Below are 14,109 nucleotides of genomic sequence, written 5' to 3' on the forward strand. Positions count from 1 at the left end.
CAAGAAGAGAGCAGAGTGGGTCAGAGAGCAAACTGGTGTTAAAGACATATTAGTAGAAATTAAGAAGAAGAAATGGACGTGGGCAGGGCATGTAATGCGAAGGCAAGATAACCGCTGGTCATTAAGGGTAACAGAGTGGATCCCTACAGAAGGCAAGCGTTGCAGGGGGCGGCAGAAAGTTAGATGGGCAGATGAGATCAAGAAGTTTGCGGGGATAAATTGGTCACAGTTGGCACAGGACCGAGGTAATTGGAGAATAATGGGAGAGGCCTTTGCCCTGCAGTGGGCGTAGATAGGTTGGTGATGATGATGATGATGAAGTTTGGCTGAAACAAGTTCTTGGCGTCTTTACACGAGCTCGGCACAACACTAATTCGTAGAATTATTTGGCTGGCAACCTGGACATTTCGGACGTTCAGTCATTCACGCTTTCCGTGATGAAGTCTTTTTTTCCTGGTGAAAAAAAAAGCGCTCGCGTCATCAATGTACGTTTCACAATAGCGGGCAAAACGTTTAAAACTACAAGCCCTGGTCGTACGGTTCACGCATGTCAACACTGCTCAGCGCGCGAGAGCTTGGGTAGATTGAAGGTACAATACAAATATATATAAATGAAATTGACATCGTTCTGTTTATTTGAAAATCCCTCAGCTTGGTCTCTTGATAGCAGGGCAAATACAACAAGGGAGACTGCCTCGCGCTGTCGCGAGAAGCTCCGAACAGAAACACGTATGCTCGGCGCTCTGCTGCAACAATTTTTAGAGCATTTATTTTGCAACAGGGCATAGATGTGGAAGGGGGGGGGGGGGGGGGAGTGAGTTGATGATAACAAAAGTTGATTAACTAAACCTGAAAATGTTCGCTTCGCGGATGAAGTCGTGGAAGGAACGATGCTGAAGCTTATGTATTCGCGCGCTGTAAACCGTCGCGTCGTAACGGCAACTTCTGAGGTTGTTTCAAGGGCGCATCGGTACGTGATTGGTTGTTTTGGCAAGTGCTAAGGTTCTGAAATTTTGAGGAAAGTTTTGCAAATCTATGGGGGAGGTTAGGGCTATGGCACTAGGTTAATTCCTCGGAGACCAGCATGGCGTCTTGGCCCACCAGCTTACCTGCAAGCAGCTTACCCTTAGAAGCATTCAAGCGGCATGATGGCCATTTTATGCCCGTCCGTGGAGTGCCTCAGGGATCGGTGATTTGACCCTTCCTATTTAACGTAGTTATGCTGCCGCTTGCCTGGCATCTTGGCTCCATGCCAGACGTACACCTTTTGGTACACGCGGACGATATTACAGTATAGACTGTCAACCCAAACCTGTCTCGGCAAGCCGCGAGCCTGCAACAAGCTTTAACTGACACACAGAAGTGGTGTGAATGCGCTGGTCTCTCGCTTTCAGTCGAGAAGACAGCCCTTCTGTCCGTGGCCAATGCTTGGGGCCGTCGTAGATTGGAGATATCCCCGATCGCCCTACAACTATCCGGCCACCCTGTGCGCACTGCTACCTCTCTCCGCGTGCTGGTATTGGAAATTTCGTCGTCAGGGTCAGCTGCCTTGTGGCTTCAATCTACCCGCCAACAAGCAGGTCAAATGCTACGCCTTATCCGACGCATGTCACAAAAGGCTGGAGGCTCCTGCTTCAAAATAGCCCGACTCTTGGTGCGGTCAATACTTCAGCCTCGGCTTATCTATCAGGCTCAATTCCAGCATATGACCCAAGCGGAGTGGGCCCGACTTGAATCAATTAATAGAGCTGCAATGCGGACAATCACCTGCCTCCCTCAAATAACGCACATACCATCTCTTCAGGCAGAAGCTCAACTGACCACCCTGGATGAGCTTGCACATCAGCGCCGCTCCACCCGCCAGCACAAACTTAATTTTGTTGCGGAGGCAGCGGCGTTGGCGATCTAAATGGGCCGTCCTCTACCCGCCTTATCAGCCAACCCTGTAACTAGGCCGCCCTGGCTATACCATTAAGTGACCGACAACAGGCCGCTAACTAGACTCCACAGTCGGGAACGCAGACGCGCAGATCGAGGGCGCACCATTACGAGCTGCTGTGAACCCGCCCCAGGTTGTGGAGGCATTTGTGGACGCTGGGCCCCACACTCTTAATCTGGTTCCATGTAAGTTCCAGTTAAACGGGGCGATCCACATATTTTTATTTGGATCTAAACGAAGAATAACTGGAACGAGAGATATAAGTGGATCTTATCTGGAACTGTCCATTTGTTTTCTTTAGGTTTGTGGTTATTATGTGGAACCGAATAAATGAGGGGATGCGCTGTCGGCCGTTCCAGTTACTGTTCCACTTATGTCCCAGTAAAAATTTTGGACAATGCTTTTGTATATTTTTTGCTCGTGTCTTGTTCCACATAACTTGTGCGCTGCAGTGAAGTATCCACTGAATCGTGCATTAACTGAAACAATGAACCACATATATATTTGACGCGCTTTGGCGCACAAGCACGTGCACGCACACGCCCACAGACATAGGTACAGACACGAACGCACACGCGCGCACCCACACATACACACACACATGCATGCAGTCACACACGCACACACGCACGCACCACATAAAATTTAATAAACTTCGTCGATATCTATTGAACTGTCTTAGAGCAGTTTACTTATATAAGACGGCTAAGACGTATTTTTAGTGACGTTATTTGACAGAAAAAAATATGTCCACTGCTATAACAACACCGTAAAAAGCATGAGAGGTGCGAGAAAAGGGTATCTTAGCGAAAATAGAAATTCCACGAACCCCTTTCAGGTTGTCTGCGGAGCTCAGACCGCTTTAGTGAATATCGTCTTTTGCTTAGTGCAGACGCGCAGTACGTCTGAAATCACTAATGACTTGAATTTGAGAAGGACCAGATGTCCTCAGGTTCTCCTTCTGCCTTTGGGACAGAGCCGTGGTAGTGCTGAAAAATTCATTGGGCTTTTGTGGATACCTCATAAAGAAATATATATAGTTGTTGAGACTATTGCATGTTCTGCATTTGGTTCACAAAGCGTCGCAGAAACATTGTTTTTTGCTCAATGCTCAGCCATCAGCTCGCTGTGTTGTAGTACGTGCACAATTTTAAGTGATTTACAGGAACGTATAAATGGCTACGATCTGCTGTAAAATAGGTACTTAGTCCACGTTATTTATGCCCTGATGCGGTATATACGTAGTGTTAACCGACTGTGCCGCATTTTACACTGCACGCAGCATGTCACGCATGCAGTTATATATGCTTGGATGTTCGTTAGCATTTTTCGTCTCGTGCATGCTATTAATGGTGACTCACCTGATCCAATTCATATGGGACTCACTAATTCATGACGCAAATTCATGAGACTTACTAATTCAAAAGCACCATGTACCGATACAAGAAGTTTTACAAATTCACAGAAATGACACTAACGACCCGGTTTGCTTCTTCTAGAAATACAGTAGACCCTCGTTAAGACGAACTTGGTTAAAACGAACACTGATTAAGAACCAGAACATTTTTCTCTTGTAACGTCCACAATGCAATACACCTCCGCTTAAGACGAATTTCGGATAATACGAATACATTTTACGGTCCCTTCGGGTTCGTCTTAACGGGGGTCTGCTGTATATTATTTCTTTGCAGAGATAGAAAAAAAACAAAACAAGAAACGCATTTTGGTTTATCCAGTCTTCACTGGAAGGCGCTAGCGGTCTACCATGCGAGAGTTTTATTTCTTTGTTTCAGTAGAGAAGCGACATATATCTAAAATAAGCAAACTAGGCCGTTGTGAATATCGGTATGTATTTGTAAAACTATTCGTATTGGTGCACGATGGTTTTTAAGTTCGTTGGTCATGACGTAGTAAGTCCGATAGGAATGCTAACAGGTGAGTCCCTTTTAATTTCCACAAGCAAAAACAAAAGCCTCTTTGCAGGGAGCGGTTGACTGGGTGAACGGAACTAAACTTGGACAACTAAATATACCACGTGATACCTGCCTTATTTTGTATGTAATAATGCTGAAATGACATTGTAATTCCTAATTATGCTGTGCAGTAACGGCAAAAATGCGCAGAGTTAACTTGCTGTTGTTGTGTCTTGTTATAGTAATTGAAGTTCACTGAATGACCCGCCTTCTCCAGCTGTTTCCGCAGTTGCTGTTTTCCTGTAGTATTGGTGTTCAGGAGGGAAAAGGGCTGGGAAACGGGCCGATGTATTATTACTCGCTAATTAGCTGTAAGTAGCTTTATATAACGTGGGTATCTAAGAGCGTCGCAGTATATTTTATTGACTACGGAAAGGCTTGTTGTCAAGAAAAACAGTAAATGAAGCCACGCCATTTTGCGTTCATTGTAAACAGTAACGCAGAAATTGTCATCCAAAGTTAAGCTCGGATATCGCACGCACTCACGGCCCTCCGCGAGAAACAACTTTAGCCAGTACTAACGCGCTAACACGGCTATTATCTGAGCTTTGTTTCGGCCTCAGCGGGCGTAAACGTCCGCTTAGACGCATATGCCCGTTTTCCGAATCAAATAAAAGCCATCACGTGTGCCGAGTTTGTATGAGCTCTTATGCGGGCGCATCGCCAAAGCCTCCGCGAGAACGAAAGTTTGCCGAAGCCATGAGGAAAAGACCGCCACTCAAGTAGCGCATTCCATGCGCACGCGTCAGCAGCAGCACGGCAGAGCTGTTTTTGCGTTGATTCACGGTACAGTGGGGCTGCAACGGGTACGACGACGACGGATGAAAATCGGGACTGCGTCAACCCTTTAAACGACAGCAGCGCTCCCATCTTCCAGGATTCCTTCCGCTAATTTTACGGTCTTCCGAATGCAGCGCCACCAGTGGCATTCCCAAGCGGGTTTCTCAATTGCTCGCGCGATGCGCCTGATATTTACTAAAGAAATTCTCGGTCACGCTGGCGAGAACCGTTAGCGCCGTTAGCAGTTTGATTGGGGTGATTGCGGCGTGCAACTGCGAATGTTTTCATATCCCCGGGCTGTATTTGCTGTTCGACGAAGTGGAGTTTTGTCAGGAGGCGCAAAAAAGGTCAGTGCTGCTTATTTATGTGCTGGTAACGGTTGTTGTTCAGTGACATCCTTGTTAACTGCGTCCGATAAACATACCGCTTCTCAGCCCGTTGTTCGTGTGTCGTCCATGCTTGTGGTCGCGGCGTGTAACATTTTGTGTTGGAGAAACGTTTGCAGCCGTAATTTACCAAAACTTCTGTGTCGTGGGTCAGAGTCGGCTGGGCATTTCTGACTGCGTACGTTAGCCATTGCTATAAGAAAGTTGCTGGTTTGCGCGTTTCATGATTGGATGTACCCTTCCTGTGTGGCTTTGCTTAGTTGTATATTGACGGTTGCTGTGCATCTTTGCGGTAGCCAATCTTCTCGGGTTAGTCGCTCGCGATAATCGCGCGTGCACACGTGTACAACTTCTAACTAAGTTTGTCGGAGCGTTCGTCCTTAGATTTATTGGTATTTTTAAAACTTGCGTGGTAATTGCGGCGTTGTGTTAGTCTGCTGAGTAGAATGCATTTACTGTGCTTACCAGACCGCCGACCGGGAGTCTTCGACCTTGCCCGTTGCGCGCAAGGTAGACGCTATTTCGAGTTGTGTTGATGTGCTTTCAAGGCGTCATCTTACGTTTATATGTTCCATGTTTTCATGTTTATGTTCCATGTTTCTTCCAATTCCTTTGACCAATTGAGATGATCTATTTTACATTGCCTGAAGTGCAGAGAAATGGAAGGGACAGTTGTTGTCTTAGCAGTACCGCAGTAACAAACGTTTCTTTTGTAGAGGGGAAGAAATGTGGAAACACGCAGCGGGTATATAGAAAGTGTGCTGCCGTTTTTATGCTGTTAATGTCACTGGTAACTTGACACTTCAGGATAATTATCCCATATCCATAATTAGTGGTTGCTACTTCACGAACCGCGTTAGAAATAAGCCACTCTTGCATTTTTAGGCCGTCAATGTCGGTGGTAACCCGAGAGTCGAAATAATTTCCGACAACGCTGAGGTGACAAGTTCTTGCATCACTATGTGCACCCAACATTAACCCATTTCTGTGCTTCCTTTAACTTAGAAAATATACTGCGAAAGCAGATTGCTACATTCTGTATTCGATCTGTATAACCTGTCCAGATGCAGACTATGGCTGACTGTGGAGACATTTGTCTCTACACTGGTAGTTTGCGACAATTGTTTTCCTTTGTCTGAAGAACAGAAATTAGAACGAATTATTTCCATTCCTTACATATACCTCCGAAATCATGGCTGTGGCATTCACTGTGGCTGAAGACATCTTCGGCACGCCGAGGCGTCGTCGTGACAAGTGTGGCAGATTATGAATGCATTGTGGAAGTCATAAAGCCGTGAAAGAGTGCCTCTTGAGTCTTGCGTATTATACAGACGTTCACCACTCCGCATGGAGCAATGACAGGTGAGCCTCAAAACGTTCAAATATTTTTATATTTAAAATTGTTTCGCCTGAAAACGTTACCAGGGCTCGTGCTGCAACATAAATTTTAGAACAACTAATCAGGCATTGTACGAGATATTGTAGTACTCCCTTCTTAGAGGGAAGCGTAAATTTGTGCTTCGATATTTTTATACTGTTTTTATTTTCTAGGAAATAGGGCGGACCGGGACTTAAAACAATGGAACAAGGAATGCATACTGCCGTTTTCCTGGTTCTTGAAGGCGTGTGTTCACAAAAAGGAAACACATGAAAGCCGTTGCACGGGATGAAATCATTGCATTCTACAAGTAAGTACGGACTCCCAGTTCTGGAACTTTGATGGTCCCTTTTTAGGTAGTTGCAATATACGTAATGGCTTCGGAACACCGTTTCAGTGACAACTTGACCTGTAGGTGAAAACGACAGTAAGAGCTTTTGGGAACACGTTGGCAAAACTTTCCTGGAAATGCACTCCGAGGAGGCCCTGCCAGGAACGCCTGCATCTTAATTTTAGTTGGGTAAGTTGGCATTTTATTTTTGTGGGACTCAATTTATGGTAGTGTTTACTGAAGCTGGCATTTTATTTTTGCGGGACTGAATTTGTGGTAGTTTTCTTTGTAGCAAAATCTTACTGTTAAAAATAAATCGTGAACTCCAATATTGGGAAATACCTTCACATTCAGCCTGTTTCGGATGCTGCAACATGTGGACAAAAAAAACTATTATTTTGCATTCAAGTTTTGCAAACATTTTGCTTTCACATTGAGAGTTGCTGCTGTGATAATACTGCACCACGGCCACGCCCACTGCGGTTGCTTTCCACAATTAGAGAACGGCCATTGACAGTCTGTGCTAATATTTTTTGTACATTATTAGCAGCATTCCCAGAAAAGAAACCAAGAAATCGCTGATATTTCAATCAATTACTGTGCTATAAAAGGGGTATCCTAAGCAACTCACTCATTTAAGGCCATCGTCTAACAAAATTTTCTTGTTCCTTCCTTAAAGGTACATGACGTGGTCCAGTTATTCTCGAGGTCCAGTTATTTTGAGAGAAGAAAATGGCAGCGTAAATATTGTCTGCAAGAAACACGTCACGGATTTTCCGCCTGCGTTGTCACATCAAGATGTGGTCATCCTCCTCGCCGTATATTTCATCTTAATCTCCTGAAACTTATGCGACTTTGGAGAGTTCTTGGGACTTTTGCAGAGAGTTCTTGGCCATTTAACAGTGGCCTGGTGTCATTTAAGTTGAAAGCTCTGTTGAAAGACTTGATGTGGTCACTCTACTTGGTGTTTTAAATTATTGTTAGACGTTGAAGCCTATTCGGAAAGATATGTCGTGGTTCAAATGATTGGTAGATGCAAGCGGCATGTCAATTGCAAAAGTGAAGTCGTGATTTCCTTTGCAATTTTTCATTATTGGCACAAAGCGCAGGCTGCCTTTGCAGCTACTCTGTTACTCTATTAATGTAGTTAATGGCACTCCACTGTAACGTTTTTATTTTTCAAGTGCAGCTCGAAATTTTTTTTCATGGCAGTGCTGCTATTGATGGATGCAAACGTGAGAGTAATTATTTACACAGACGGTTTGGGGCTTTGTTAATCAGTTTTTGTACTGTATCTTAGCTGACACCTAAGCCCTAGAAGAATGCGAAATATACATATTTGGCATGAAAAAGTTGTTTACTTTGGACTAAGTCGCATTTCTTGCTTGTTAGAGGCAGTGCTTTGGTCACAAGCATACTGTTGTCATGATACTAGTAGGGTTTGTATAGCACGCAACTGCGAATGTTACCTCAGATAAATGTTCCGGCTGGAAATGGTCTTTTTCTGCCAAAGTGGAAACAGATATTTCTCCGTATCTCAAATGTACGCAATCATACGGGCGAATAAAATTTGCTTAGTGTTTTGAAAAGCATTGTATCAGTGCTAATAGTTGGTTTGGTATGTATTTTAATGCGAGTCTTGTTTCTTTTACATGCAGCCAAAACCCAGAACAGGATGCGGCGGATGAAGCCAAAGTCTCTGTGTGCCGCTCCAGGTATCTCAGACCAACGTTTATATAGAACTGTGCTCCGATAGGCAACCGTTGGGAACTGTCAGGGACCACACTGCTGCGGCGGTTTCTGTTTTCCAATTGTTGGTATCACTGTGGGCCATATGTCAAGGCTGCGTTAGAATGATGCTTGCGGTTTCCTTCTGATACCAATGCATCCGCCAGCCTGGCAAATGACCTCAGTTTATACCAACAGGAAAGCAGATATATTGGAAAAGTGGAGTCCCATAGACAGCTTCTCAACGCCTATCGGAACACCGTTTTATATAAACAGCTGGTCTGAAGGTACCTGGAACGGCGCACCGGATAAATCCATAATCATTTTACGTGGATCAGTGTTCCAGTAACTTACACTACCCGTTTATTTGGAACAGTGATCCGTATACTTTTATTTGGAACGCCGATCCAGATAATTTAGCTGCAAAAATATGTGGTGCACTGTTCCACTTACATTTTCAGGGTATGTGGAACACGGTTCCAAATATATAAGTGGAACTTTTTTGCAAAAAAGTTCCAGTTACTAAGTGGATCTTATGTGGATCCAGATTAAGAGTGCAAGATGGCGTTTTAACTACGGCGATCGAATGTCCCTCTCATTCAGAAGCGAACAAAAACTGCGCTTATGAAACACTCCGCTCCTGGCCTTCTATGCTGGCGAAGCTTACAGCCACCCGGGACGGGCTGCAAGCGCTACTACCGGCACTTCCAGCCCCTGGAAGTTTTACTGTACAAATGTACACGGACTCAACGGCGGCCATACGGGATTTGCGTCGTGTAGCCTCCAACTCGTCCGTTTCAAGAGAGATTCATAAACTGCTGGACACGCACCCCTGCCCTCTCCGACTGTCGTGGATCCGGCGTAATACTATCGCCGCGCATATTGCGGCGGATAGTTCCTGTAACCTCTCCTCGGTTCCACGACCGCTGCCGTTGCTGACACCGGACCCACATGAACAATTTGTCCAACTAAAGGAAGATCTGCGTCGCGCCACACGCGCTCTCATCCCACCGTGTGGAACAGACCTTCCCAGTGGGCTCACTCGCTGGGAGGAGGTCCTGCTGCGTATACTTCGAATTGGGGTGGCCCTCTCTCCTGCTGTAACCCGGGCGTGGCCACCACAATACCATGCCCCGTTTACCTACACCTGCCCCTTCTGTACGGTTCCTGCCGAAGACGCCGACACCAACCACCTGCTATGGACGTGCCCTTCCTTGAGTGCAGCGAGATCCAGACAGATCCTTGGAAAGATCCTGGGAGACCACCTGATCTCCAAATAAGGCGGTGCGGGCCCCACCACCGCTTTCTTCTGGATTTCCTCCGGGAAACGGGTGCATATATATATATATATATATATATATATATATATATATATATATATATATATATATATATATATATATATATATTATATATATCTATATATATATATATAAATATATATATGTATATATATATATATATATATGTAGAAACCACTCTGGTGGTATTTGTCCCGCAGGCGACGGGGTGATCCGAGAAAATTCCAAGCTCCGTCGGAAGTAGTTCAAACTGTTGGCTCAGCATCATAATGCCATCTCGGAAGTAAGGCAATTTATCAAGGCAGGCCTGTTGTGCCGATCCAAAGGCTTGTACTGCGTCGTGGACATGCTGTGGTGCACATCTTTTGCCTCTGTTCCCGCGAGTGCTTTCATTTCGTTGCACCTCACTGGTGTGAAAGGCATTTCTCGGGACTTTGATCCAACTCAGTATCTTCAAGAAGTCATAGATGAGTTCAGAATGCACGTGTCACTGCAGTATACCGCTGCAGCAGAGTGGAGAATGGGAGGCGCATCCCTGCCGCCTCAGTTACTATGACATTCGAAGGATTAAAAGCTCCCTCTGAGGTGATGGCATGGCCGCTGGTGCATAGGGTAGACCCTCTAGAGCTTAGGCCTTTGCGGGGCCGGAAATTTCGAAAATTCGTAGATTAAATTAGGGGATTTAAGTCAGATTTTAGGGGCGAAAAGTGTGGTAATAGTCATGATGCGCACTCATGCCGATCAGACATCCATCTCTGCTGTCTCTGTAACGGAGCCCACGAAGCAACCTATTCCAACCTCCCGGCTAGGTATCACGAACGTTCCTTATAACAGATAATAGAAAAAAACCAGCGCTCCAGGTTGGATGCCTCAGCGGTATTAGTAAGTCGTTTACAGGGATTTGCGGCAGTACTTCACAAAGAAAGTGCAGCTGCGCATGCTGCGTTACCAGCCACTCTATCCCTAGTGGTAGAAAATTCCGTCACACGGGTGATGCAGCAAGTGGCCGCTCCACTTACTGAACCTCTTCTCACCCTGGCTCAGATAACCAGCCTTCTGGCGACAAAGTTTGTACGTTTCGACGTTTAAACAAAACATTGTTTTGCACTGTTCCAGTATTCCGCGCAAGTTTTGGAAGTCCCTGAATTGTTTGTAGGTATTTCCGCACTAAAGAAATGAAATCAAATGTCTACTCTCTGTTTGTTTTCTTCTTTTCTTTTTGCAAACTGGGGTAATACTTCTGGAAAGTTCCATTTCCGACGTAAGCTGGACATCGTCCGCAGAGCCAACAAATAGAAGTTCTGGTACATTTTTGCCCTAAATTGACGGCGATGTTTCACAACAGTTTCTCTTTCGGAACGCTGACCGCCGATTATCCGTAATGGCAACTGACGGAAACTATGCCGTTCTGTTCTTTCCGTAAGTTGACGCATTTTCTCGGAACAGTAGCCGTTTCGGGGTGGCAACCGTACATTGACTGTAATCTCTATGAACGGGGCGTGCTCTGTGTGATTTATTTCCCGTATATTGACAGAATATTATGCAACATTTCTCGTCATCGACATAAACGAGAGATTTCCCTGCAACATCGCCGAACGGGGCATTTCCCGTACATTTCTTTTTTTTTTTTTTGTAAATTGATGGGATTTCACGAAACATTTCCCGTTATGAAGATAACCCAGATATTTTCCTCCAATATCGCCAAACAGGACATGTTCGTTTCAATTTTTCTGTAAATTGATTCATTTTTAGTGACAGCGCTGCCGGCATGAGCGGCACTGATGGCGTGTATCGGGCTACGGGACACATACTGCTGCTAGTAGTGCTTAGCACGTACTGTGCTGAAAATATATTTACTGCGTATTTTTTTTGCCGCGGGATCAGCTGGAGCGCAGCCACACACTGAGCAAGAAGATCCTCTAAAGAAATCGCGACAAAGACGAGACCACTTCCAATGCTGCGTACTGTATGGCATTTCCCCAGTAATGGAGAGTTTCGTTTCAATTTTGTTTCGCCTGTATTGAAAAGAATCAATCAAGCTTATCAAAAGCAAAAAAAAGAACCTTCATCCCTTTCGGCGAACAAAATGTTAGAAAGGCAAATCATACTTCTTAGCAGGACCATTTGAAAAACAAAACCTTAAAGGAGCACTGACACGAAATTTTTATGTTACGTTTTTTTCGCTGCTATGCGTGCCTACCAGCCCACTAATCACAGAATGACAGATTAGACGGTCGAGCGCAGCGTAAACATTCATTTACGGCGTCGTTTATTCGTGCCAGTTTTGGTTTCGACAAAAAAAACGCCGAGCGGCCGCCATGACAGCATGTATCACATGGCGTCATCATTCTTGCCGTATCGCTGCCTCTCTGGAAGCGCGCGCGAGCGAGCGCACGCGCGCGCCCAGACCGGCCGAGGTCTTCGCCATCCCCACAGGCCCGGGCAGCATGACGTCAGTCCCAAAACCATGACGTGTACACACGCCCGAGCAGCGCGCGCCAACCACAGCCAGTGCGTCGGCTTCGTCACGGGAGCCCCGACGTCGACAGTTTGGGGCACGTAGCAGATGATGTCACGTCGACCCGCTCTGGCCTTTCTCGTGCGGGTGAAGATTAAAATGGATTTTAAATATGTTTCGCTGAACGGTTGCTGTTGAAACTTGCTGGGAGATATCTCCTGATAAAAAGGAAGCGTTTCACATAGTTATCCAGCTTTGAAATTTCGTGTCAGTACTCCTTTAAAAGGCGCGCTGAGCAACATTTGTACTAGTAAGTACGAAATGAACTCGTTCTCTTTTGACCTCATTTATATCTCGTTCGGCGGCGTACGCTGAGAGTCTTGACACGACGTCAAGCAATATTTGCGTTCGTCTGTAGTTAATAAACACGAATCGATATTTTTGCGTGCCGTTACTCACCCTTCAAGTCGTAATTTACTTGTGTCTTAGGGAGACCGTGTACTTGCCTTTTCGCTGGTGTTTATTACCGACTGAAAACAAAGAAGAACGGGTTTTTCGCCCGTGTTTTATAAGGTATAAGATTAAAAAAACATGCGAGGCGTCCATTTATAAGACCCGACACCTGCATCTGACTACGTCGCGCGTGGCGCTAACATGTCCTGAAAAAAAGGGAGAGATAATCCTACATCAAAGCGGGCTTGATTGGGCTCGATCACTTCCCAGACTAAAATAGGGGAAGAGAACCCCCAAGTCAAACATTTCCATTCACTCGAATTACTCTCTCCACTCCACTAAAATACGGGGAACCGTTAACGACAATCAAGCGAGAAAAGAAAAACAAGCAGAGTGTCCCGAGCGAATGTTCAAATGGTTATGCGTGTTGCCGATAAAAAGTAAGCCGAAAGAACCACAAACGCCCCAACCAAGGGAGGGAACGGTTTGGTTTCGAAGTTAAAATCAATTAGCCCAGCTATTCATCCCGAAGGGTGAACCCGTAGCATTCGAGGTCGATCACAAAATCCTAACCTCCGAAAGAAAAAGAGAAGAAGAGGGCAAATAAACAAAACTAACGTCGAAGCTTTTGATTTCATCGATTAAATTTGCAAGCAGGTGGCTCGTTTGAACTACCAAAGCCCTGTCAAGTTTTTTTCCGCCGTTAGCTTTGGTCTCCAGATTGAAAAACCTTCCGGGGAAAAAAATTTAAGGACCACACCGGCACTGACGTGAGTGAAGGGGCGCAGCTCGACCTACAAGACGGAAGCTCAGGCAGAAAAGGGGAAAAGGCAAGCGAAGAAGTAATACCGCGGCACTTCTTTATTCGTCGAGTTTTCTCAATTCCCATCTTTCCGTCATTTTATGCCCCTATGCGGCTTATCCTTTTCTTTCTTCCCCTCCACTCACACTGATATCGCTTCCGCCGGAGTTCTCTGAAGTTCGACTTCCGTCCCAAATCATCAGCCGAGCTTTGTGTTTGCTCCGAATGTCATTATCAGCATTCTGGGGCACGAACTCTTTTTTTCTTCCACGGCCCTGTTTTCTATTTCCTCTGAGCGCGCGGCAACGCACACAAAGAGAGCCGGCGCCATTAGCTAGAGTACCTGCCCATCCCAACACCAAGCTCTTTGCGGCGGCTGCTGCTAGCCAGCTTTGACAGTTTTTTCCCGGAGGAATCGCGCTCACTGGGCAGCGTTTACCCAGCTTAATGTCGGGCGCCTATCTTCCCCCTCTGACGTGGGCATTGGCGACAAAGTTTCCCCGACCTTACACGCGGTTCTCAAAGGACTTCCCTGATGAGTCGCATGGGTGTCCCTAATAAGCGAAACGCCGGCGTATAT

At 45.7% G+C, this 14,109-nt stretch overlaps 1 long non-coding RNA gene across 1 annotated transcript; it reads left to right on the forward strand.

The window, feature by feature from the left end:
- Positions 1-6,380: 6,380 nt before the first annotated feature.
- On the forward strand, positions 6,381-7,915 carry LOC144167690 (uncharacterized). The gene is made up of 4 exons (XR_013322091.1): positions 6,381-6,440; positions 6,630-6,766; positions 6,854-6,976; positions 7,467-7,915. It is a non-coding gene; the product is annotated as an uncharacterized LOC144167690 (long non-coding RNA).
- Positions 7,916-14,109: the final 6,194 nt, after the last annotated feature.

This window comes from Haemaphysalis longicornis, unplaced genomic scaffold, assembly GCF_048455015.1.
Source record: "Haemaphysalis longicornis isolate Haplotype H1 unplaced genomic scaffold, Haemaphysalis longicornis Haplotype H1 scaffold_2, whole genome shotgun sequence".
Taxonomy (NCBI): Eukaryota; Metazoa; Arthropoda; class Arachnida; order Ixodida; family Ixodidae; genus Haemaphysalis; species Haemaphysalis longicornis.